General features: G+C 51.6%; 1 protein-coding gene across 1 annotated transcript in view; it reads right to left on the bottom strand.

Moving 5' to 3' along the window:
• The window catches only part of LOC309978901 (H(+)/Cl(-) exchange transporter 4-like), a gene marked incomplete at its 3' end in the record, with an annotated part of 164,979 nt that extends 141,843 nt beyond the window's left edge, over positions 1–23,136 (bottom strand). Inside the window, 1 exon segment of the mRNA XM_082865565.1 lies at positions 23,088–23,136.
• Between the last annotated feature and the right edge of the window lie 1,671 nt (positions 23,137–24,807).

Genomic DNA, 24,807 nt, shown 5'->3' with positions numbered 1-24,807 from the left:
AATAATAATAATAATGTTTAAAAAAAAAAACCCTTAAGTATTTCATGAAAACACATTTTCCTTACCACCCTGCATGTTCCCGCATTGCCAAAGTTTATCTAATCAGTCCTTTGATGTCTGTAGCTCACAGAAGGGACCTGATGGATTCCAGTTCTGCTCAGGGAGATTAAGCAAGTCAAACTGAACGTTTGGGGGACCTGCTGCGATTTCTGTTCACCAAGAACTCGTGAGGCCATTAAAACATGAATCCATGCCTGGCATTTTAAATATCTTCTCCTGAAAACTCCTCAAAGTGTTTACATTTATTAGAGACTATTTTCTTTCAAATTAAATACATCTACTCAAAATGAAAAGACCACTAACCGAGAAATTTGCGTGAATCCCATCTGGCTGTGTGACCTCCGCTGAGCCCCGCTGACCCCCACCGCCCTCCTCTCAAAAACTACAGTCCTGGGCTGGACTGTTTCTCAGGTGCTTTCCACCCAGAGCAGATGTCACAGAGACTGAATCTTAGTACCCGCCCCTTCCACACGCTCTGGGACAAGCAAAGAATCTTTATTCATCAAAACTTTTTGTCTCTGCACAGATATTGGTTAAGCCTAGGGAACTTTCCAGAAATTTCAGAGCTGTCTTCACTGCCAGCTGTTTCTATCAGTCATTACAGAGCAGAAAATCATTTGAAAAAAGAACATAATCTTCACTGTTGGCAAAATTGAGATCATCTGAGTGATAATCTCACATCCTCAAAAGCTATAGTGATATCTGTGAGCATTATTGCCCTTAACAGTTAGAAATGGGAACCCAAAAGTGCAACTCAGAAAAGATTATTAAAAACGTAGAAAAAGCAAGCCCCAGGTAAGCAGGGGGATCTTGTAACCAACAAGAAGCCAAGAGTCCACGCTCCTGTCCTTGATGGAAATGCATGCGCACCAGTAGCTGCTAGGAAGATGCTTGCTCCTCTCCAATCAAGCCAGAAGGAAATAGAGACCAGGGACGCCGGACTGGCCTGGGCATAATCACAGGGCAAGTCCAGGAAGTGAGTTATCTACAATCTTCCAACTTGCCCTGCTTTTCGTGCAACTGCTATTTTAGTAAACAGAAGTAGCAAATCTAACGTCCTCATTTTACTTACGTTCTGGAAACTGCTCTGCATTACTCATCTGGCCTGGATCTGGGGACAGGTCTGGATTACCTGGTGGAGAAGTCAGGCCTTCCCCCTGTCAACCTTCGAGTCACCTGTGCTTGGAAGGGCAGCACGAAAGAGCAGGCGAGGTGGCTGTCATCTTGGGACCTTCTCCTTCTGGCTACAGAGGTGCACTATCTAATTCCAGAAGTTTTCATCCTCTACAAGTAACCCCATGCCCACAGCAGTCCCTCTCCTGGCCCAGCCCCTCGTAACCACTCATCTGCTTTCCTTCTCTACAGGTTTGCGTCTTCTGGACACGTCACAGAAATGGCATCATATCATATGCGGCCTTTTGTGTCTGGCTTCTTTCTGTTATTATAATGTTTGCAAGTTTTGCCCATGTTGGAGCATCAGTGCTTCACTCCTCTTTATGGGTGAATAATACTCCGTTGTATTTGATATACACACGTTGTGTTTGTCTACTCATCAGCTGATGGACATCTGGGCTGTTTCCACTTTGGGGCTATGGTGACTAATGCTGCTATGGTCATTCCAGTCTTCACGTAGACATGTATTTTCAGTTCTCCTGGGTAGACACCTAGGAACAGAATTACTGGGTCATATGGTAACTCTACATTTAACCTTTTGAGGAGCTGTCAGACTGAAATAACTTTTCTTAAGTAAGCTTTTCATTGAAATAAACATCTATCCATAAAAAGGCAAAAGTCCTAAGTGTACACCTCCTCAAATTTTCACAAAGTGAGCTCACGCACATAACCAGCTCCCAGATCAAGGACAGAACGTGACCAGCGCCCAGAAGCTCCCTCACGGCCCCTTCCAGGCCCCTACCCCACCTGTAAAGGTAATCACTATCCTCACACCACAGATGAATTTTGCCCGTTTTTGAACTTTACATAAACGGGATATTTTGTTTCCAGCTTCTTCTGTTCTACACTGTGTTGTAAGATCTACCCATGGTGTTGAGTTTATCTAACTATCATTCGTTCATTCTCTATGCTCTACAACAGTGAACTTTTTCTATTAAGGGCCAGAGAGTAAATATCTGTAGCTTCGTGGGCCACGTGGCCTCTGTCGGGACTACTCAACTCTGCCACTGTCACGTAAAAGCAGCCAGAGACAATACACAAATTAATGGCTGGGGCTATTGGCAATGAAACTCGATTTATCGACAATGAAGTCTGAATTTCATATAATCTTCACCTGTCACCAAGTATTATTCTTCCTTCAGTTTCTTTGCATCATTAAAAAATATAAAAATCAATTCTTAGCTCATTTTGGCTCAGGCAGTGAGCTGGATTTGGCCCACGGGATGACCTTCTTTGCCGCTTCCTGTCCTATAGTATTCAATGGTGCAAACAGACCACAGTGAGTTTATCCATTCTACTGTGGATGGACATTTGGCTGGTTTCCCACTTGGAACCATGACACTACTAGCTAATCCCCAGATGACTTGGGCAGATGGAACGAAAAGTCATCACCCAGATTAAAATATTAAAAGTCTCGGAATTCCCCGGCGGTCCAGCGGTTAGGACTCCGCGCTTTCACTGCCAAGGGCCCGGGCTCGATCCCTGGTCGGGGAGATAAGATCTTGCAGGCTGCACAGTGCGGCCAAAAAAAAAAAAAAAAAAAAAAGTCGAAAGTCTCCAATCAGCAAGGAAGGCTGGTCACCCCAAGGGTGAGTTCCAGCAGGTTCCTCTGGCAGTGTGGGCGTGGGAGAAACTGCCACCAAAACCTCATCCCGGCCCCGTGAGCCTTTCCAGCAAGCTGGCCTTGCCATCTGTCTCCTCCCTGTGCCCTCGCAGTAACTCAACTGCCATTCAGGGCTTGGCAAATGTTTCCTACAAAGGGCCAGATGAGAAATATTTTCAGCTCAGGGGCCATGCAGCCTCGGTTACAATTCGTCTACTCAGCCCTTCGGTCGTTGAAACACAGAGCAGCCCAGACAGAGCAGAAAGAAGACATGTGCCTGTGTGCCCTGACGTGCGACCTACAGAAAGAGGCCGCGCTCGGGGGCTGCTGGGCGCTACTTGACACAAGCAGTCACGGGGCATCTGCCACCTGCCAGGCCCTTGTCCACAGTGCCAGAGCCACTGGCAAGCCTTCAAGCCTCACCTACCAACAGAAGCAGCAAAGCAAGCATCACCAATCACTGGGAATGTACAAAGATGAAGAGGCGGGCTTCCCTGGTGGCGCAGTGGTTGAGAGACTGCCTGCCGATGCAGGGGATACGGGTTCGTGCCCCGGTCCGGGAGGATCCCACATGCCGCGGAGCGGCTGGGCCCGTGAGCCATGGCCGCTGAGCCTGCGCGTCCGGAGCCTGTGCTCCGCAACGGGAGAGTGCGCAACAGTGAGAGGCCCGCGTACAGCAAAAAAAAAAGATGAAGAGGTATGGCTGTCCTGCACAGGATTCTGGAAAGGAAGGATGGGACCCTGCAAATGCAAGCACAGGACCTCCCGAGCGACGTTTCAACCTGGAAGCTGCAAGCTGCAAGGGAATAAAAGGTAGTTCTTAACACATACACATACACATCAAGGTTTCTAGGATATCCTACCATTAGAAAAGTTTCTCCAACAAGTTAGGTATCCTAATGCTTCAAGACACCAGATGCCCCTGGCTTGTGAATACGAATATGGTCATAGCATCACTTTGACAAAGTGGTCAAGGCCATCAGGGCTAGAGATCACACATACTCACAAGAGACCGTGAAAGGAGTAGGACACAAGGAGGAGAGGATCCCAGAACACTGAGTTCAGAGCCTTAGATGACAACTAAAAACAAAATATATGGAAAAAAGCTTCATGTCTTACAGATTTTCCAGAAGCTCCAACAACCAATCACAAGTCACTTTTCTTGCAACCTGCATGGATTACAGCAGGCACTAAACTCAGGGCTGACGTCTGCTGGCCGCCAGCTCCTTGGTGCTGGCCGCTCCTCTGAAGGCCACCAGCCTGGGCTCCCTGGGGCTCAGAGGGGGTGTCACTGCACCACGGGGCCACCAGAGGGTGGTGTGTGAGCAGCCCTGCTGCCTGGGGCAGCTGAGTCCACTGAGTGGGGCCTGCCTCCTCTCCATCTGCTCCAACCAGTACCCCGCCCTGCCTCACCTGCCATCCTTCCCTCAGCCTCCTTTAGCCCCAGCTCCTGCCTCAGGTCACAGGAACTCCTGTCTCCACAGCCCATGGCTTCTGCTCTGTGCCCTGAGCAACTCAAGGCCAATTCCCGCTCCGACCCGTGGCCACTCCTCTGTCACCTTCAGTGGCTTCTTCTACACACCCTCTGACTCCAGTGCTTCCCAAGGTGTGCTTGCAGTGGGTGTGTCTCACACAGCCTGCTGACCGAAGAGTCGAGTCGCGTCAGAATCCACACTGTGTGATTCCATCTACGTGGCATCCTATAAATTATACGTTAGGTGGTGACATGGAGACTTCGTGTTCGATCCATTAAGCCATACAGTCAGGTGTTACGCACTTTGGGGCATGTTTGCTATACTTTGCAATTTGAAGAAGTGTTTGAAAATGTGGGCTGCCCATCAGGAAATGCAGCTTCTTAGGCACGATTCTCATTTGTGGCTTTTGCCCAGCACATCTGTTCCTTCTTCCAGCGATAGTAGTATCATTTTTCTTTGGAGCACAAGCCCTTTCCCACTCTCCACGGTCCTGGAGGTTTGGGTAGAAGGGGACTATGGAGGGAAGAAAAGCTCCAGTTCGATGGGCAGGGACTTCGGGGCTGTCTAAAAACGCTCACTTTCTTTTGAGATGCAGAAGTGTTTGGAGAAGAAGAGGATGCTCTGAAAGAGCCCTCTGACAGGCCCGTGGAGGGAGGCCTGGAGGAAGAAGCTGAAGGGGGCATGGGGGCTTAGGACACCTGGGCCCTGCGGGCCAATGTGGGTGCCTCGCCAGCCCCGCCGAGCCTGGGCTGCTCACCTGTAAAAGGGCTGAGCGCCCTCCGAGGTGGCCTGGAAACGGGCAGAGAAACGCCGGCACCTGGCATTCGCTAGACGAGCTGGTTACTGACTAGATGGCAGTGCAGCCGAGCATCTAGCTCCGCACAGGGATGCAAGAGCAGGTCATTCTCGCCCCCAGAACTGTCCCTCCCCTCCATTTGGCACCAAAGCTTCCCCTCCCCACCGTGGGCACGTGACCCAGGCTGGCCAATGACAGTCTCCAACCGCCAGGCACAGCGACTGGCTGTGAGGCCAGCAGGGGACCCATGCAGTGCCACATGCGGACGACAGAGAAAAGGAGGACCCTCTTTCCAGGGGAGTGGCTACCCTGGGAGCCACCACCTCTACGGCGGGTCTACAGCGGGGGGATGAGACCGGGCGACACAGACCAAAGATGGATGGACCAGTGGCACCCAACAGGTAATTCTGCCCCCAGGGGTCACTGGGCACATTTTGTCACATCTGACAGGGGTGCTGCTGGCATCTAGTGGGTGGAGGCCAGGGATACTGCTCAGCGCCCTACAGTGACCAGGACGGCCCCAAGTGCCGACAGCGCTGAGGCGGAGAAATTCTGCCTTAATTCAAAACTGGACCAAACGAGCCTTTTGGGCACTTCCCTGCAGGGGTTATATTTGGGGGCCCCAGAGTCAACTGGTGACCTTTGAACCATGTGGATTCACAGGTCATTTCTCCCCAAAGTGGCCTTCCAGGGCCAACTGTGTCCCTAAGCAGCCACTTGGCAGTGCCTGGAGACATTCTCAGATGTCACAATTGCGGGGGAGGTCGGGGAGTGGCATCAAGTGGGTACAGGCCAGGGATGCTGATAAACATCCTAAATGCGCAGGACGGCCGAACAGCAAAGAACGGTCCGCGCCAATGTCAACAGCGACAGCCGAGAAACTGAATAAGTAAGGGCCTTCCAGTTCCTGAGGCCGGGTTCCCTGGCTCCCGCCAACGCCACCAGTTCTCCCCGCCCTGACAGCGAGAGCGGCGCCCCTCCCACCAGTTCTCCCCGCCCTGACAGCGAGAGCGGCGCCCCTCCCACCAGTTCTCCCTGCCCTGACGGCCAGAGCGGCGCCCCTCCTACCAGTTCTTCCGGTCCTGACGGCCAGAGCGGCGCCCCTCCCACCAGTTCTCCCCGCCCTGACAGCGAGTGCGGCGCCCCTCCCACCAGTTCTCCCCGCCCTGACAGCGAGAGCGGCGCCCCTCCCACCAGTTCTCCCCGCCCTGACGGCCAGAGCGGCGCCCCTCCTACCAGTTCTTCCGGTCCTGACGGCCAGAGCGGCGCCCCTCCCACCAGTTCTCCCCGCCCTGACAGCGAGTGCGGCGCCCCTCCCACCAGTTCTCCCCGCCCTGACAGCGAGAGCGGCGCCCCTCCCACCAGTTCTCCCCGCCCTGACGGCCAGAGCGGCGCCCCTCCTACCAGTTCTTCCGGTCCTGACGGCCAGAGCGGCGCCCCTCCCACCAGTTCTCCCCGCCCTGACAGCGAGTGCGGCGCCCCTCCCACCAGTTCTCCCCGCCCTGACAGCGAGAGCGGCGCTCGTCCCACCAGTTCTCCCTGCCCTGACGGCCAGAGCGGCGCCCCTCCCACCAGTTCTCCCCGCCCTGACAGCGAGAGCTGCGCCCCTCCCACCAGTTCTCCCCGCCCTGACAGCGAGAGCGGCGCTCCTCCCACCAGTTCTCCCTGCCCTGACGGCCAGAGCGGCGCCCCTCCCACCAGTTCTCCCGGCCCTGACGGCCAGAGCGGCGCCCCTCCCACCAGTTCTCCCCGCACTGACAGCGAGAGCGGCGCCCCTCCCACCAGTTCTCCCGGCCCTGACAGCGAGAGCAGCGCCTCTCCCACCTTCCTGCACATTTGGAGCACTGGACAGCTGGCTAAAATGCGGATTCTGATCCAGCATGGCCAGGGTAGGGCCTGAGACTCTGCATTTCTCACAAGCTATTGCTGCCGGTCTGCGGACCACACTCTGACTATAGAAAAGGAACCGGGCTGAAGTCAGAAACCTAGGGAGGAGGGAGGGGTGAATTGGGAGATCGGCGCTGACATATAAACACACTACTAGATATAAAGCAGACAGCTAGTTAAGAACCTGCTGTACAGCACAGGGAACTCTACTCAGTGCTCTCTAATAGCCTATATGGGAAAAGAATCTCAAAAGAAGAAACGCGGGGAGCCAGGCGGGACTGGGGGCCAGAGACAGAATCACGGACCAAGCAGATTAAGAAGCCGTGGTCAGGGGCTTCCCTGGGGGCTCAGTGGTTGAGAATCTGCCTGCCAATGCAAGGGACACAGGTTCGAGCCCTGGTCCGGGAAAAACCCACATGCCACGAGGCAACTAAGCCCGTATGCCACAACTACTGAGTCTGCGCTCTAGAGCCCGCGAGCCACAACTACTGAGCCCACGTGCCACAACTACTGAAGTCCGTGCACCTAGAGCCCATGCTCCGCAACAAGAGAAGCCATCACAATGAGATGCCTGTGAACCGCAATGAAGAGTAGCCCCCGCTCGCCACAACTGGAGAAAGCCGGCGTGCAGCAGTGAAGACCCAACGCAGCCTAATTAATTAATTAATTAATTTAAAAAAGCCGCCATGGTCAGAGGCAGGCAGGAGGGCAGGTGTCTTGGTGGCTGAGAAAGGAGAGTTCTGTGGAGGTGCAGTGAGCAGGTCCCAGGCCTGTCCCAGCCCTGGCTGCACAGCCCAATCACCTGGGGCCTTTCACAAAGGCCCCCAACCCCAGGTCCAGCCCGGAGTAGTTAAAGCCGGGTCTGGGGGGCCCACTCATCAGCATTTCTAAAGCTCCCCAGGTGCTTCCAAAGTGCAGCCTCTCAGTTGAGAGCCTGAATCAGGCTGGGATGAGCCCATGAATCCCCTGGGGTCTTATTAAAATGCAGATTGTGATCCTGGAGGGGGGACTGGGGAAGAGGGCAGTCTTGGAGCTCCTGCCTTTGAAGAGTGTCACACCTCTACTCGAGGCCTGCATTACCACGATCATCATCATGAACTTGTGATCCAGTGTAAACCCTTTCCCCCCAGCCCCTCCTCCTAGGGCAGCCAGGCCAGCTCCCCATCCACTCAGTTCTCTGACCGGGGGGGGGGGGGGGGGGGGGGGGGGGGGGGGGGGGAGGAAATCAGGACCTTAAAATGAATGAGGGGACGCGGGCCTGCCTTTATTCATGCCCTGGATCTCTGTGCACACAACCCCATGACACGCTTCAAAAATGCAATCCCATACAAATTCACAGCTAACTTCAAATTACACAGCAGACACGGGTCTCCCAATGTGCTCGTGTGGATAAAGAAAAAAAATTATTTTGCCATGCATGTTTGAGGCTATAGCAAACATTTGTTAAACATACAAGTATCTTCTGCCCCCACAATGCTCACTCACTCTCACACACACACACACACACACACACACACTAAGGGACTTATGGGACTCCATCAAGTGAACAAATATATGCACATGAGAGGCTCAGAAGAAGAGAAAGAAACAGGCAGACACAGGGAGGAGGTGCCCATCCATGGCTCTCCCTGTGCCTCCCACCCAGCATTCCTGCCACACCCCAAGGAAGTTAGAGGGAAGCCTTGACCTTGGTCGTTTCACCCACAGTTGTAATACTGCCGCATGACTACACGCATGTGAACTGCCCTGGACACACGGCTCTGTCGTCCCCACCCAATTTCTAGAATAACTACTGTACCTGATGCTTCCAGTGCCCCACCCATATCCCTCAAGACCTTCCAGTGAGCTCCAGCTGATTCCCAACTGTATGTGTGTGCCTGAGGTCACTGCCTCCGGCCCCGTGGAAGGTGGCTCTGCTGGCGTGGCACGCCTGAAGAGCATTACTGAGAGCAGGTATTAACCGATGTCTCGGGAACTGGTGCATAAATACTCCCACTCCCTCGCCCCCTGAATGGGGTCATTTCAAGGCATGTGTTTCATACCTGTGCAGAAAAGACTTAGCACTGCAGGCCAGAGACTGCTCTCTTCAGGAAGGCCTGCTGGCAAGGCTGGCCCTCGTCTGGCACCTGGGAACGTGGATTTTGGGAGGGTTGACACCATCCCCAGAACTGATAAGAATGGCTCGCGGTACCTAAACTGGCTGTCCAAATACTGTGACTGATACTGAACCCCTGCTCTCCTTCTGGGAGTCTGGAATTTTGATACAAGCTGGACAGAGAGTGCCTACAGGACCCGCCCCCCAACAGAAATGTGCGCACTGAGACTAACAGGCTTCCTGGGTAGAGAGCACTTCACCCGTGTTGCCTCAGCTCACTGTGGGAAAAGGAAGCGCATCCCTGTGGGACTCCACGGGAAGAGGACTCTGGCAGCCAGAGCCTGGTTTCCTCCAGACTTTGCCCCATCGCCTTTTCCCTTTGCTGATTTTGCTTTATATCCTTCCATCAGAGGAAGTCACAGCAGCGAAGACAACTATACACCGAGTCCCCTAGGTCCTCCTAGTGAACCCACAGGTGACTTGGGGAGCTCGTGACACTGCAAGCATCATTTCCTAGAGTTTCCAAAGCATGCAGTTAAGCTCCGGCTGCCCACATGGGGAGCTGCATTAACAGCCCAGGCTCTAACGGGTGCCTTCTTCTCCCAGTCGCCCCTCCCAGGGTCCCTGCAGCACCCAAGAAACGCCCTGCACCAGAATCCTCGTCTCAGGCTCCGCTTCTGAGAGAACCCAAATGAAGGCAGCATCGCAGGCCATTTTCTCTTTCTTCAACCAGGGATGCCTTTGCCTGCGTAAATCCCTGAGTGATGTTTACCGCCCAGTACAAATGGGCAAAATCTTCGTGACCTAGGGCTAGGCAGAGTTTTTAGGGATGACACCAAAGCACGACCCTTAAAAGAAACCAAATGGATAAGTTGTACTAATGGGCAAAGTAAAACCTGCCATCCATGTAAGAATGCAGGCGAACTCCCTGATACACTTTATTGATTGCAACAGGTGACCTGGCAAATCGTGAGGGCTGGGTCCCCGTCCCGCCCGCAGACATTCAGCTTCAGCAGCTCTGGGGCACGGTCCGAGAATCTGCCTTTCTTACAAGCTCCCAGGAAGGCTGCTGCTGCTGCTGGCCCGCAGACCGGGCTTTAACAACCAGGGGCCCTTATAACCCTTCATTCCGCTCCTGTTCCCCACTCCATTTCCTTCCCTGCATCCTTCCCGTCGTGTTTTAATTACTACTATTTTGATTACCGATCTTACTTATAAACTGGAATCATTGTTTCAAAGCTTGCTGCCTCTGAGCTCCTGAGGGCAGAGGCCTGCGTTACTCACCCCCATCCACCATCTGCACCTTTGAGGCAGTGTTTGCTGAGCCTGCTGTACAGTTACAATATCTGTTAACCCTAAAAAGCTTCACCCACCGCATACACGATCTCTCCTCTACAAGGAGCGTTATTAAAACTACATCCATCTAGACCCAGAGATGATCACACTCAGTGAAGTAAGTCAGACAGACAAATACCATATGACATCACCTATATGTGGAATCTTAAAAAATGATACACGTGAACTTCCTTACAAAACAGAAATAGACCCACAGACTCAGAACACAAACTTACGGCTCCCAAAGGGGAAAGGGGTAGGGAGGGATAAATTCAGAGTTTGGGATTAAAATATGAAATAGATAACCCACGAGGACCTACTGTACAGCACAGGGAACTCTACTCAATATCTTATAATAACCTGTAATGGAAGAGAATGTAAAAAAAAGAATACATATATTTACATATATACGTATAACTGAATCACTCTGCTGTACCCCTGAAACTAACACAACATTGTAAATCAACCACATTTATATAAACATTTTTTTAAAAAAACAAACAATATTGTATCCATCTAGAGATAGAAAACTGTATCAAGAAGTCAGCTCAATCCTTGGGACATCACTGCACAGGCACACTCAAAAATACATACAAGCAAGATAGCTTACCTGTGAGTATACACAGGACAAAAAGAATACGAAAACCATACTCAAGTCACTATACGTGAAAATGAGAGGTTGGGACATGTCTCTTTGATTGCATCGCCTTTCACATGCACCATGGTCTGCAGTTTTATCCTCTGTAGCAATGCAAGTGCGCCTGTGAACTACTTTCTTTCTCTTTTAAAATACCTAACTAGAAAAACTGATCTCCCACTGAAATAATTCATGTCCAAAGTCTAAACCCTCTGACGGAGCAAGGGCACTGGGATTGGCAAACCCACCATGACATGGGCTCCAAGCTGCATTACAGGCCGGAGCACATTTCACTGGTGCAGGGAGAAAAGGGGAGATGCTCCCAAAGAAAGTGGCATCCCAGATTTGCAATGCTGGGTGCTTGAAGTGACAGCAGACATCCAAACCCCACTGGCATTTGGGGGCTAGTGGAGACTGAAGTCTCCAGGCTATGAAGATGCACAGGGAAGTAGACATTTTCCTGAAATATACACAGTTGTCCATTTACTTAAATCAGTACACTGGAGCTCATCATCAATATGCCCTAACTTAACACTCAATAACCTAAACTGTGCATGGAGCTCCTCTCCTCCCCAGGTGTATTATCTAGAATGCTACATAACAAACCACCTCAGAACTCAGCAGCTTAAAATCATACACATATAATCTTACACAGTATCTATGGGTTGGGGATTCAGGAGCAGCTTGGCTGGGTCTTTCTGGTTCGAGGTCTCTCCGGAGGTTGTTGCCCAGGGCCGCAGGCATCTGAAGGCAAGGCAGTGCTGGCTGTTGGCGCGAGGGCTCAGTTCCACTGCACCCTGCGCCTCCACGGGACTGCTTGAGCGTCCTCGGGACATGGCAGTCAGCTTCCTCTAAAACAAGTGCTCCACGGGAGCGAGGTGGAAGCAGCCGTCTCTTATGACCTAGCCTGGCGAGTCACACGCCGTCCCTTCCAGCACACCCCGCCGGTGGCAGTCAGCCCTGAGGGACTCAGTGTGGGAGAGGCTGCACCTGGCCATGAACACAGGAGGCAGTCATCGGGCCCGTCCTGGAGGCCAGTTCCCCCACTAGTCAAAGCTCCTCCCCTCCCCTCGCCATCTCACCTGAAACCCCAGCAACTTCAAATTCATTTGAGATGATGGAGTCTCGCTTTCAAGATGCAGACACCTTTAGGCGGGTGACGGGCCACGCTTCATCCACCCCCTCTAGCCAATGCTCCAGCCACCGCACGGCGCTCCCCGGGGGGGTTAGGCCCAGCGGCGCTGACACTGAGACGAGCCCCCTGGTGGCCACGTGGCGAGAGGCCGAGGGCCACGGCACCCTCGGGCGTCCCCAAGAGAAGAAAGCTCAAGCCGCAGGATGCGCAGAAAGAGACGTGAGAATTAAAGTTTGTCAGCTTCAAAATGGTGCCTGGAGAGGGCACAGAGGGGTAGGGTCACTTCTACCTCCCCCTCCTGCTTCCGCCTTGGCCCCTGCCCAGCACCCAGCCCTCCCACACCCCTTCTGACCCCCGAGGCTGGCGAGCTGGTGCAGGGCGCGGCCGCCCTCCGTGGCACGATTCCTGTGGCCCCAGGGCTGCGCGGCTATGTGTCCCCTTTCGGAACACGGCCTGCGTGCTGGGAAGCGGCCGAGGCCAACTGCACACGGCCTCCGGTGACGCAATGGACTCTGTTCTCACATCCCCCCCACCAGAGGGCAGGGAGATGGCCATGAGTTCTCCACGTTCCCGGCACCCAGGGCCAAGGATGGAGACCGTCTCCAGAGCCCCCTCCTCACAGTAGTAAGAACAACAACGACTCTGTACAGGGCTCCCGTCCTAAGCGCTTCACACGCATCCACCACCAGGGCTCCTGACACTCTCTGAAGCAAATGCCGTCACCCTCAGGCCCACGTTACAGATCAGCAAACTGAGGCAGAGGGGAGGTTAGGTCTCAAGCCCAAGTCCCACAAACAGTGAGCAGGGAGCCAGATTCCCACCGGCGCCCTGAGGGCCCTTCCTCTTGGGTCGTGAGAGGACTGAACACGCCTCGTTCCTCTCGGGACCCAAGAGCTACCTGCTTCCACGGAGAGGGCACTGCTCGCCAAGCCTCTCCTAAACTGCGCGGAAAGCGCTCAAGTAAAGGCTGCTGGGTTACCGTCCAACCTCCCGGGTGGGCGATGGCTCGTGTGCCCTGGAAAACACCGCTGGATTAGTTCACCTGGGTTGCCCTGACCAGCCCCACAGGCCGGGTGGCTCAAATGGCAGAAACTTCTTGTCTCCCAATGCTGGAGGCCAGAAGCCTGAGATCCAGGCGACAGTACGCCTGGATTGGTTCCTTGGGGGCTGTGAGGGCAGGATCCATCCAGGCCTCTCTCCCTGGCTGGTAGACGGCCGCCTTCTCCTCGCGCCCCTTCACACCCTCTTCGCTCTGCGCCTGTCTGTGCAGAAACCTCCTCTTCTTATAAAGACCCCAGTCACGCTGGACTGCGGCCACCCTCGTGGCCTCGTTCTAAGTTGATTACCTCTATAAAGATCTCGTCTCCAAGTAAGGTCGTATTCTGAGGTACTACGGATTAGGACTTCACCCATGTGAGCTCTGAGAGACACAATATCAGCCCATAACAGTGGCTGAAGACGATGCTCGTGAGAAAGGCCGAGGTGTCCCTCCCTCTCCTGGGACCTCTGCAGACCATCTTCCTCCGCAACAATCTACTTCCTGCTCATGTGGGCTACTCCCCCTCGTGGATGAAAACAATGTCACAGACACTCACAACTAGCATCTCCGTGAAGGTTAAATGCACGGAGTCCTCCAATGCAGCCTCGAGGCGTCCTTCGCAGTGTCCTCAGAGCAAGGCCACAGCGGGAACATGGCCACGGGGTGGCTTCACCGTATTCCAGCGGAGTTACCAAGGTGAGGGCTGAAACGTCAGTCAACTCCTATGTTTTGGGCAAAAGGCAGGCTGGTGGGAGGCCTGACGGAGCTAAGAGGAAAATAATATGTCTGGGATCGCTGCGGTGGCCCCTCTCGTCCTAACCCAACCAGCACCTCCAAGGGCTCCAGTGGATGGAAACAATAAATTTTACACTGACCATCGCAACCCAGAAGGGAGGCTAAGATCCCGGCAGGAGGTAAGCTCTGGCCAACCCCAGAGATGTGGTAAAAAGTGCGGGGCGAGCCCAGGAGAAGCAACAGCAGCCACGAGAAATGAGTCAGCAGGTCCCCGGGCACCAGGGCAAGGAACAGACCTCCCGAGGGGATTAACAGAACTCCGCGTGTCTGTGTCACGCTCCCTCCAGCCAAACCCCACCCCCACCCCCGGATCAGCGCTCCCGCTGGTGGGAGTGGGCCCCGCAGCATCCTCGGGGGTTCGAGGGCCCGGCCTAGCCTGCGGGGCTCTCCCCGCACGGGACCCCAGGAGGCGGACAGTCACCTCCAACAGGGAAGGCTCTGGTCTCAAACTTCCATCAGTCCAACCGACGGCCAGCTCCCTGCTCTCAGGACCGGCACAAGGACCTGCACGGGAGGGCTCGGCGACAGTGGACCGTGGTTGACCCAGGCTGGCCAGCACAGGGGGTGGCTTAGCCCTCCAGACAGAGAACAGCCAATTCACGGGGAAAGAGGCAGGCGGCAGGCTCAAGGGCCCGCGAGAAAGCTCGAGCGACTTCATCCACACCAGGAGGCCGGAAGGGGAGCCTTTCCAGTGTCGTATGTGGAATACAAGAGCTGTCGCCTCTGCTGTCCCTGCAAACTGCCGCCCGTCACTGGTGACACTGTGCTGACAAGTGCGGTAGGTGGCCTCCAGCTCGAGGCGCTGTAATCACACACTCACAGTGTGACCTGACCACACGTGCTCCTCTGATGTCCAAGGCCCACCTGGCTCCGAGCACGACGTGGCTGCTAACTTAGTTAAGGGCACGGTCCTCTAAGCTACAGCTCACCTGGCCACCCAGGTCACCGCTCACGTGGCCACCGTCCCCACCTCCTCGCTGGCCACCCTGCTTTCTCTCTCTCACCCACATCTGACTTTTCTCCTTACAGCAGCCACAGCCATCCTTTCAAACACAAGTCCAGAAGTGTCACTCTCCCACTCAAGAGCACCCAGTGTCTTGCCATCACACCTAGAGTCACCAGGGTTGGTGCCACTCCTTCCAAGTCCCCACAGGGTCCCCCCAGCCACCCTTCCAAGCACCTCTCCCACCACGCTTCTCTGGGTGGTTCTTCTCTGGACACGGCCACCTCCTTGCTGCCTCGCCTCAGGGCCTTTGCACTGGCTGTTCCCTCAGCCCGAGCTCTCTGCCCCCTCGATGTTCACGTGTCTCCCCCTCAGTCACTGGTCACATGTGAGCCCTCAGACGGGCCTCCGTGACCGCCCTGTCTAACCAGGGTTCTGAATCCACCACTGCCCACCCTCCGCCTCCCACTATATTTCATGCGACAGCACAACCCATCAGTTATCTTCTCTTTCCTCGACTTGAATGTCACTTCCACCGAGGCACGAACCTTGGCCATTTGGTTCCATGGTAAACCCCAGTGCCTAGACTGGTAGTCTCAACTGGGGTCAATTTTCCCTACCAGGGGATACTTCGCAATGTCTGGAGTTCAGCTGTCACAAGTGGAGAACGGTTGCAACCCACATCGAGTGGGTGGAGGCCGGGGACACTGCTAAACATCCTACAGTGCACAGGACAGCCCTCACCACAGAGAATCATCCAGCCCGAGAGCCCATAGTGTCCAGGGTGAGAAACCCTGGCCTAGACACACAGCAGGGACCCAACAGATACTGGTTGAACAAAGAAGTAAATGAGGGAGTGAATGAATGAATGAACGAAAGAATATCGAGGCTCACGTCTCATGGAAACGCCTTTGCAGTTCTCAGGATATCGGTGGTCTTTTCTCAGGGTACTAACATTTCACTTAATTTTTCATCCAACGAAAATTTAATGAGCACTTACTCTGCCACGTGCTATGTGCTGGGTTTACAGTGCTGAACAAAGCACACACGGTTCCTTCCCTCACAGAGCCTACAGTGCAAAAAAGAACATTCTGTACAAGGCATCTGGGGACCTGGGCTGTTCCCCAACTCTGTCGCCACTGGTCACGTGACCTTGGGCAAGTCACCTGACTTCTCGGGACATCTCTTGGTCATATGTAAAATATAAGGGTTGCTTTGATTTTTGAAGCTAGCTAGCTTCCAACATCTAAATTCTATGCATTTAATTAATCCCAGAGGTCTTTTCCTGTTTGGCATTTTTACATTGGCATTAATACCACAAGCATTGATTACAAAAGCTTGAGGAATCCACACACCCATCAAGAGGGGACTGGTTAAGTAAACTTGCACACCGTCCACACTCTGGAACATGCTGTGAGCGAGCTGATGTACAACAGCTTCCAAACAGCAGGACTAAGAGAAACGAGGTCTATCAAGTATATTACTCTCCCAAGTACTTTCACAAGAAAATGGAATGAATGAATGAATCGGTGCTACATGATACAACACAGATGAATCTCACAATCATGCACAATCAGTGCAGAAGCCAGACATAAGAGTGTACAGATCATAGGACTCCAGGTATATGAAGTTCAAGAACAGACGAAAGTAAACTGTGCTGACAGAAATCAGCATGGTGGTACCCTCCAGCCAGAGGATTTGACTAAAGGAGGGCAAGATGAGGCCCTGTGGGAGTACCAAGAATGTTCGCTTCAGTTGGTCAAAACCAACTGAATTAAGATCTATGCATTTCATTCCACGTAAATTACATCCTAGTGAAGAAAAAAGAGAAAGGAAAGTGCTACGTACATTCTATAGATGGATGTATTTGCACAGACATTTTCTGAAACAGTATATAAGACACTTATCAGTGGTTGCCTTTCCAAGTGGGATGGGGGACCGGGAATGGGAAAGAGACTTTGTTTTCTTTCCATAACCTTTATCCTGCGTGAAATCCTCCCAGAAAGCATCTATTACTATTTCGATGGAAAACAAGTCATTCAAAAACTACTTATCGCTCTCTAGAAAGGAAACCACCCCTGCCCTCAGAAAGGACAACTTATCTCTGGCCAGGCCGACAACACAGTCAAGCAAGGGTTTGATAATAAGGCCTTTCCCGCAGCCCACATGCCAGAATTTGCAGAGGGCTCATACACCCACCCTCCTCGCCACTAACTAATCCCCCTGGGTCTGGTTTGGGAGGGTGCAGGGCTGGAGGGCAGTTGGGCAAGCTGGGAACCTCCGGGCCAGCAGGTCTCACCTGGGGCCTCAGGTTCGTGCGGTCAAGGGCACCTGGAGCTCAGGTTAAGAATGCTCCCCTTGGGCTTCACTCTCAGATCTCAATCAGAATCCCTCACATGTCCAAGAGTCTACATTTCTTTTCTACCTTCTTTTGAACTTCCTATTGTGCACATTTTCAAATACACAGTACATTATGGAGAAGAGTCCAATTAATAACACCAATCAGATTCAACCAGTGTTCCTATTTGACTGTATTTGCCTCTTCTCGCTCTCTCTCCATTCAATTGAACCATTTAAAAGTAAATTACTGTGGTTCTCAAAGTGTAGTCTGGGAACACCCTGAGGTCCCCAAGGCCTTTTAAGGGGGTCCATGCTGCCGAAAACATTCTTATAATAATTGTACATTTTTATTTGCCTTTTTCCATTCTCATTCTCTCATGAGTGTACAGTGGAATTTTCCAGAGGCTACATGACAGGTGATACTGCAACAGACTGAACGCAGAAGCAGGTTTGAGAATTCATCTGTCTTCTCTTCAGCCATACATTAAAAAGATCTCCAAAAATGTTAAAAAAAAAAAAATTTAAAAGTTTTTGCTCTCATGACACTTCACCCCTAACTACTTCAGCATGCATCACTGAAAAATAAGACTCCTGTACATATACACGTGTTAGTTATCTACTGCTGTGTAACAAATCACCCTGAAACATGGCAGCAGGAAACAACCATGTCTCATCTCACTGTTTCGGTGTCAGGAATGAGGAGTGGCTGAGCTGGATGCCTACCACACCACGAGATTATGGCATCTAATCAAATTTACAACAGTCTCCTCGCATGATCTAGGAGGCAGGCACATAAAAATAACCCAGGTGTCCCCAAAGCCTATTACTGATGTTTGTTCAAGCCAGGATCCAATCAAGGGCACAAGTTATAGCTGGTTATTGTCATGGACTGAATGTATCCCCCAGAATTCATATACTGAAATCCCAATCCCCAATGTGATGGTATTAGGAGGTGGGGCCTTTGGCAGGTGATTAAGTAATGAAGATGGAGCACTCACGACGCAACTAGTGCCCTTATAAGAAGAGGCCAGAGAGCTCTCTTCCCCCCATGCGAGGACACAAGAAGGCAGCCATTTGCAATCCAGAAGAGAGCCCTCACCAGAACCCAGCTATGCGGGCACCCTGAGCTCAGACTTCCAGCCTCCAGAACTGTGAGAAATAAATGTCTGTCGTTGATGAGCCACCCGGTGTGTGGTACTCTGTCACAGCAGCAGAGCTGCCTAGGACAGTCATTCCATCGCTTAAGTCGCTTTTGATGGAGAATCCTCCTCCATTTTTTTTTCTTTTTTAACTTATTTATTTTATTTATTTTTGGCTGCATTAGGTCGTCCTTGCTGCGCGGGGCCTTTCTCTAGTTGTGGCGAGCGGGGGCTACTCTTCCTTGCCGTGTGCAGGCTTCTCACTCCAGTGGCTTCTCCTGTTGCGGAGCACGGGCTCTAGGCGTGCGGGCTTCAGTAGTTGTGGCACGTGGGCTCAGTAGTTGTGGCTCGTGGGCTGTAGAGCGCAGGCTCGGTAGTTGTGGCGCACGGGCTTAGCTGCTCCACGGCACGTGGGATCTTCCCGGACCAGGGCTCAAACCCGTGTCCCCTGCATTGGCAGGCGGATTCTTAACCACTGCGCCACCAGGGAAGCCCTCCTCCTCTTTCATTTTCTTTCACATCATTGACTGGGTGCAGAGACAACGCCCAATGACCCACATAGCGTGCCAAGCCATTCTGGGGACAAGCTACCTGGCCAGCTGTGGGCGCCACCTGTAAAGAAAATGGCTGGAAGTGGACAAAGGAGGCTGCCTGTGCCCCGGCCTCTGCACACTGGCTCCTTCTCGCTAAAGAACCAACCCTCCCCCAGGAGAGCAGTTTTTATGGGGCCAGGAAGAGGCTGAGAGAGCGAGCTGAGGGCAAGGGTACTGGGGGAGTGGCACACCACAGTCCCAGGCCCGTGGTGGGGACAAGGATAATTGTTTGATTATAAGCTCCCTCCCCCAAACCCACTACACATAGCCCATGCCTCGCAATGCCACTGCCATGACTGCTTCCTGTCTCCCGGGAGTTTCCAGCTTGCTGACCCTCTTACATCCATCTGATCCCCCCAAGAGCCAAAGAAGCAGGACCAGCAAGTACAGTAGCCCCATTTACATTTTCGGCAACGGTTCCAAGAGGTGAAGTGGTGCAGCAAAAGCCGCTCTCTGAAGTGTCAGAGCCAGACCTTTAGCGGCCAGTCCTACACTGGAGCGTAAAGCGCATGACCGTGACGGCCACAACGGGCCAGCACCCGCGTTACCTCACTCCCTCCCCTCGACACCTCCACATGGGTCCTATTCCCACTTTTGCAGATAAGGATGGGGACTCTGGTCTACCCCAGTTCTGGACACGCTGGTCTACTGCTTGTGCTCTTCCCTCCTTCCCTGACACTCTGGCAAGCTAGCTTCCCAGCTACGACTGGCACACAAAACAGGCCTCCCCTTTTTGACTGAAGCTACTTCTGGAACCCCAGAGCATAAAAAAGTCTCCGCATTGACAACATCATGAAAGGGAATCGGATCTCTGACCTAAGGCTCAGCATGAAACAAATCATAGGAAAATGAACTCTAGAATACCAGAGCCAGAAGAACATTTAAGATCATCCAAATCAGTGGTTCTCAACCAGGGGCAATGGAGCCCCACGAGGGAACAAGTGGCAGGGTCTGGAGACATTTTTCATTGTCACAACTTGGGGGGCGGGGGCCACTGGCATCTAGTGGGTGGAGGCCAGTGATGCAGCTAAAGAAACATCCTCCAGGGCACAGGACGGTGCCCACAACAAACAGATTTATCCAGCCCCAAACGTCAATAGTGCCAAGGCTGAGAAACCCTGATATAAATTCCTTGGTCACTCTGGGGACAAGAAAACTGACTCCCAAAGACACAAAGTGACTTGTCCCAGGTTCCACAGTCCCAAAGCCAGAAGTGGAATCAGGTCTCTACTACATCTGTCTCTCATCTGCTCTGTCTAGGGTTGGGCTGGGGAACAAGGGAAGGTAGGGGCCTGAGGACCTTGACTCTAATAGCCAACCTGAACCAAATGAAGAAAACTGCAGTAAATTAATTACTGAATTACTGCAGCAACACATCAGGGCGTCCAAACGCTGAAAAAAATGCCTTATTAATTATCAACTAAAATACCATTGTTTTACAGGTCCTCCCACAGTTGCTGGATGGGTCAAATAATACATGGTGTGAGTTCCAATACAATTCAGTGATACCACGGCTTCCAGAGGGGTCACATTTTACAGGAAAGAACGCCACATTCTCCTCTTAAGGGTACCCACACATGTCCTGGCCTCGGGTCGTATGTGAACCAGAGAAAGGAATGTAAACACAGGTGTGAACTCTCAAAAGAGTCCATTAAAATCCCACCTCCTGTCCTGCTAAAATTGAAGTCAGCTGATCCCTCCTCCATCTGCCACTGCAGTCATCAAGCCCCTTCTTTCAGCAAGCAAATTACTTAGCAATGGAGGGCTTCTCTGGTGGCGCAGTGGTTGAGAGTCCGCCTGCCGATGCAGGGGACACGGGTTCGTGCCCCGGTCCGGGAAGATCCCATATGCCGCGGAGTGGCTGGGCCCGTGAGCCATGGCCACTGAGCCTGTGCGTCCGTCCGGGGCCTGTGCTCCGCGACGGGAGAGGCCACAACAGTGAGAGGTCCGCGTAAAAAACAAAATGAACACTGGAAATTCATGGCTTTTGGTGTTCATTTCCAGCTCCACCCCCTTCTAAAGACCTTTTTGATCTTAACAGATGTAGCTGGTTTGCACTCTCCTACACGCACATTGGGAGCTTTATTTTATTGGATACTGTTATATTTTAATCTATTTAAAACACCTGGAGAAAACAAACACATTTCTGACATATCCCCTTTAAATGCTGGAACCTTGCAAAATAATGCCAAACAATTTAGACCGCACATCTAGCTCTTCAAATGCTAACCAAGAATTTTCCACTCCATTTCAAGCAAAGCAGCTTGGCTTTGAAAGAAATCAGGCTGACTACTGAGGACAAACCCCTGTAAGGAGAATCAGTAAATGTGTCATTATTTAAGAAGCACAATGACCGTCGGTAAACAGTTATCTTTGCCAAGCAGCCCCTGTCTCTCCTTACAATGCGTGTACTGTGATCATTTCTGATTTTTTTCCCCTCCTGTGAAAGAAGCCCGGGTCTTTTAGTCTGGCCCCTGCCCACTTTCCCAGGGTGCGCCTGCCAAGACCCAAGTCACGCGTGAGCCTGCAGCAACCGCCCTCCGCGCCCCCCCTGCTGCCTGGTGCCTGCAGCATCCGCAGCAGCCAGAAACCCCACTCTGGGGCGCCGACGGGCTGCAGGGGCTCCTCCTGCAGAGTCCCTTACCTGCAGTGCCGCATGGCGCAGGCCGGTCGCCCACCTGCGCCGCATCCTTTCTTCGGTGCAATGGCTGCTGACGTCACCGGGAGGCGGGCCCACGCCGCCACGTAACGCCCTCGGGGCGAGGAGGGGAGGGAGGGAAGACCCTGGAAGTCACTGGAGGCGAAGAGCGAGTGGCCGGGAAGCCTCGCTCTGCTCTCCTTTCAGGGCGGTGTGTTTGGTGTGGGCAGCTGGCCTAGCCTTCCACCAACTGTGGGAAACAAACAGCACACAGAAGGGGAGACCCAAATGACTCCAGGCTCCACAGAGGTAATAGGATTTCAATAAGGTGATTAGTAATGAAAGGAAATAATTTAGTCTTTTAAAGTCTTTATCAAATGCAGTGGAGAACTAAATAAACAAACCTATTTTGTGCAAATCAAAATGACAGTTAAAATACAGAATGCATATACATATTTTGCATAGAGGGTCCATGTTTCAAACCGTATATCAAATACATTAATTTGAAGCATATACGTTGTGGAATGTAATACCAATTGCACTGATGAATAATGCTTGTAATTACTCTCAATACCTGCATTCCAATATCAACGTGTTTTTGCCGAAGAAAACAACAGTGACACCACGTAGTTATACTTCTTACTTGAACATTTGACTGTTCAAAGTAAAGTGCTAGTGCATGAGCATGGTTGTACTTGTGTCTGTTTTCCTAAATCTTCTGGTAAAGAATGTGATCTCTCAGACATGAAAGTTAATTCGCAATAACTCATTATTATACGTTTTCTAATTTTTATCACATTCTGCGGAAGTGAGTCTTCTATTACAGAAAATATGTACAATGTCAATATTTCTCATTCACAACTGAAATAGCCTTGCCTAGAGGGACTTAGAAAATTCCAACTGTGATCATTTCATAAATCTGAAATGGCATATTTCAGACTTAATAAGTGAAGATACCAACTTTCTTGCCAAACCACATAAACGTTTTTGAAATGTGAAAGAGCAAAAGCAGGAACTGTTTTTATTTGTATTCCAGTTTCATATAGATTAGTTTCCTTTCGTTTGAATTTAAATTGCAATTTTAACATCACCTTCGCTGGCGCCCCTGAAAGAGATGTGAAACGGGCTGTTTCACAAGCAGGCCAGGGTTATTACTTGCTTGCTATTTATTGCGGCAGCTTTCATGTCCTTCTATATTTAACCCCGGGCCCTTTTACCACCATCCCCTCCTGATTTAACCACATTTCTGTTCAGAAGGTCAGTCTCTAATTTGGGGCTAAATAACAGCCCTTGTCTCGCACAGCGATCGATTATTTTCAACTCGATTTGAAAAATCAACAAAGTGGCCGTACAGTATTCCAGGTCCTTCCTCTCATTTGTTTTTCTGAGTGATAAGCAACTTACCTTTTGCTTTCAGATTCCTGAGACATAAAATTTAAATGCTACCGAAATCCCATGCTCCAGTGGGTTGAGGGCCCACTAGAGACAGAAACTGACAAGCTCATTTTCCTGCCGGAGGCAGAAGCCGATTTCAGCCTTTGGCGCGTGGGGCGGGCCCCCACTACCCCGAGCCAAGAGCCAGGCTGCGAGCGTCACGTGCTCCGTGCAGCCACTCAGCCCTTCCCGGCAGGCTGGGTCACCTCGGCTCTGGAGGCCGGCCCTTCCAAGCCTCGTACAGTCGGTTCCTTCGGGTGCACAGAGAACCCCGCGTCCCCGACACGGGACGCGCTGCCCGCTGGGGTTGGGCTGCCGGGACTACGGTGGTGGGAGTTCCAAGAATCGACGGGAGCTGGGACGCGGGGCGGTCTATAAAATGCCCTCCGAGGTCCGAAGTGACTTGCTCTGTGTTCCCGCTTGGCGGAAATGACTCAAGCAGAGGCACCTTCCTCGTCGCGGGGCGAATTTTTTGCCAGTAGGTTAGTTTCACCTTCTCTTCTCCAGGTGATTGTTCAAGTGTGAAGAACATTACAGCAAACAGGCAATTCAGGAAAAGCCTAAAACTGGGGCGCACGGTTTTCAACAGAATGAGATCACTTCCAACATCCTCCACCTCCACCCATGAAATTGTCCTTTTGGCAAGGACTTAAAAAAAAGATTCTCCCCCCCCCCCCCCCGCCATAAGAATGTAAATTGAACAATCTTCCTGGTGGGATGTTTAGCAATTCCTACCAAAAACCTTGCAAATATGCGCGGGTTGAAACATAGAGTGGGCCCGACAGCTATTGCTGTCATTTGCTCCAGGAACTAGCCGCATTAGGAAAAAAGAATCGTGAAAGGAAGAATTGCTGCAATATTATTTATGACCTCAAAGCACCAGCAGCAAGTTAAGTGGCCAGAAACAGAGGATAGGTTAGGTTTATAAGACATCGATACAACACAAGAATTAAAACAGATATGGTAATAGATACTTTTCGACATGGAAGGACATTCACCGTGTCTTAAATGAAAAAAAGCAAGCTCCAAAGCATTATGTGCTGAATGATCCGACGAATGTATGTAGGTGTTGAAGGGAAGCAGAAGATGCCACCCCCAAAATAGGCCACTTGGCATACTGATTATTTTGAATTAAAGTTACTTAAGAAACAGCCTGTGCAAATAAAAGACACTCTGACCTTCCTTGGTCCCCCCAAAGGCATGTGAAGGTACCCTGCCCCCCACCAGGTGGATAAAAGGCATCCTTATTGCGGAGACAGGAAATTCACCACCTGGAAGGCTGTATAAACAAACCTTGTTACTTGCACTAATTTGCTAGCCCAAGCCCAAACCCCTTTGTTTCTCCAATTCTACACAAACTTATGGTTTTCTTGTCTAGAAGGTATAAAAGCTGCCTGCGTTGGTGACTTCTTGGAGTCTCAGAATTCTATGGGCTCCCCTACCACAGGAAATTAAATTTGTTTCCCTCCTGTTAATCCATCTTATGTCAATTTAATTATTAGACCAGTCAAGAAACCTAGAAGGGAAGAAGGGAAGAGTTTCCCCCCCTACAGTTTAATATATTTATATCTACACAAATACTTTTGAACAGAGAAAACAACTGGGAAGCAAATTCACTAAAGTATCAACCTTAGTATTTCACTCATTAGTGAGATTAAGGGTATTTCTCATTTTCTTCTTTTTAGCTTAG

This window comes from Leucopleurus acutus (genome assembly GCF_964270905.1).
Source record: "Leucopleurus acutus genome assembly, chromosome: Y".
Taxonomy (NCBI): Eukaryota; Metazoa; Chordata; class Mammalia; order Artiodactyla; family Delphinidae; genus Leucopleurus; species Leucopleurus acutus.
The sequence above is the reverse complement of the archived record's forward strand: the minus strand, read 5'-3'. Positions and strand labels throughout refer to the sequence as shown.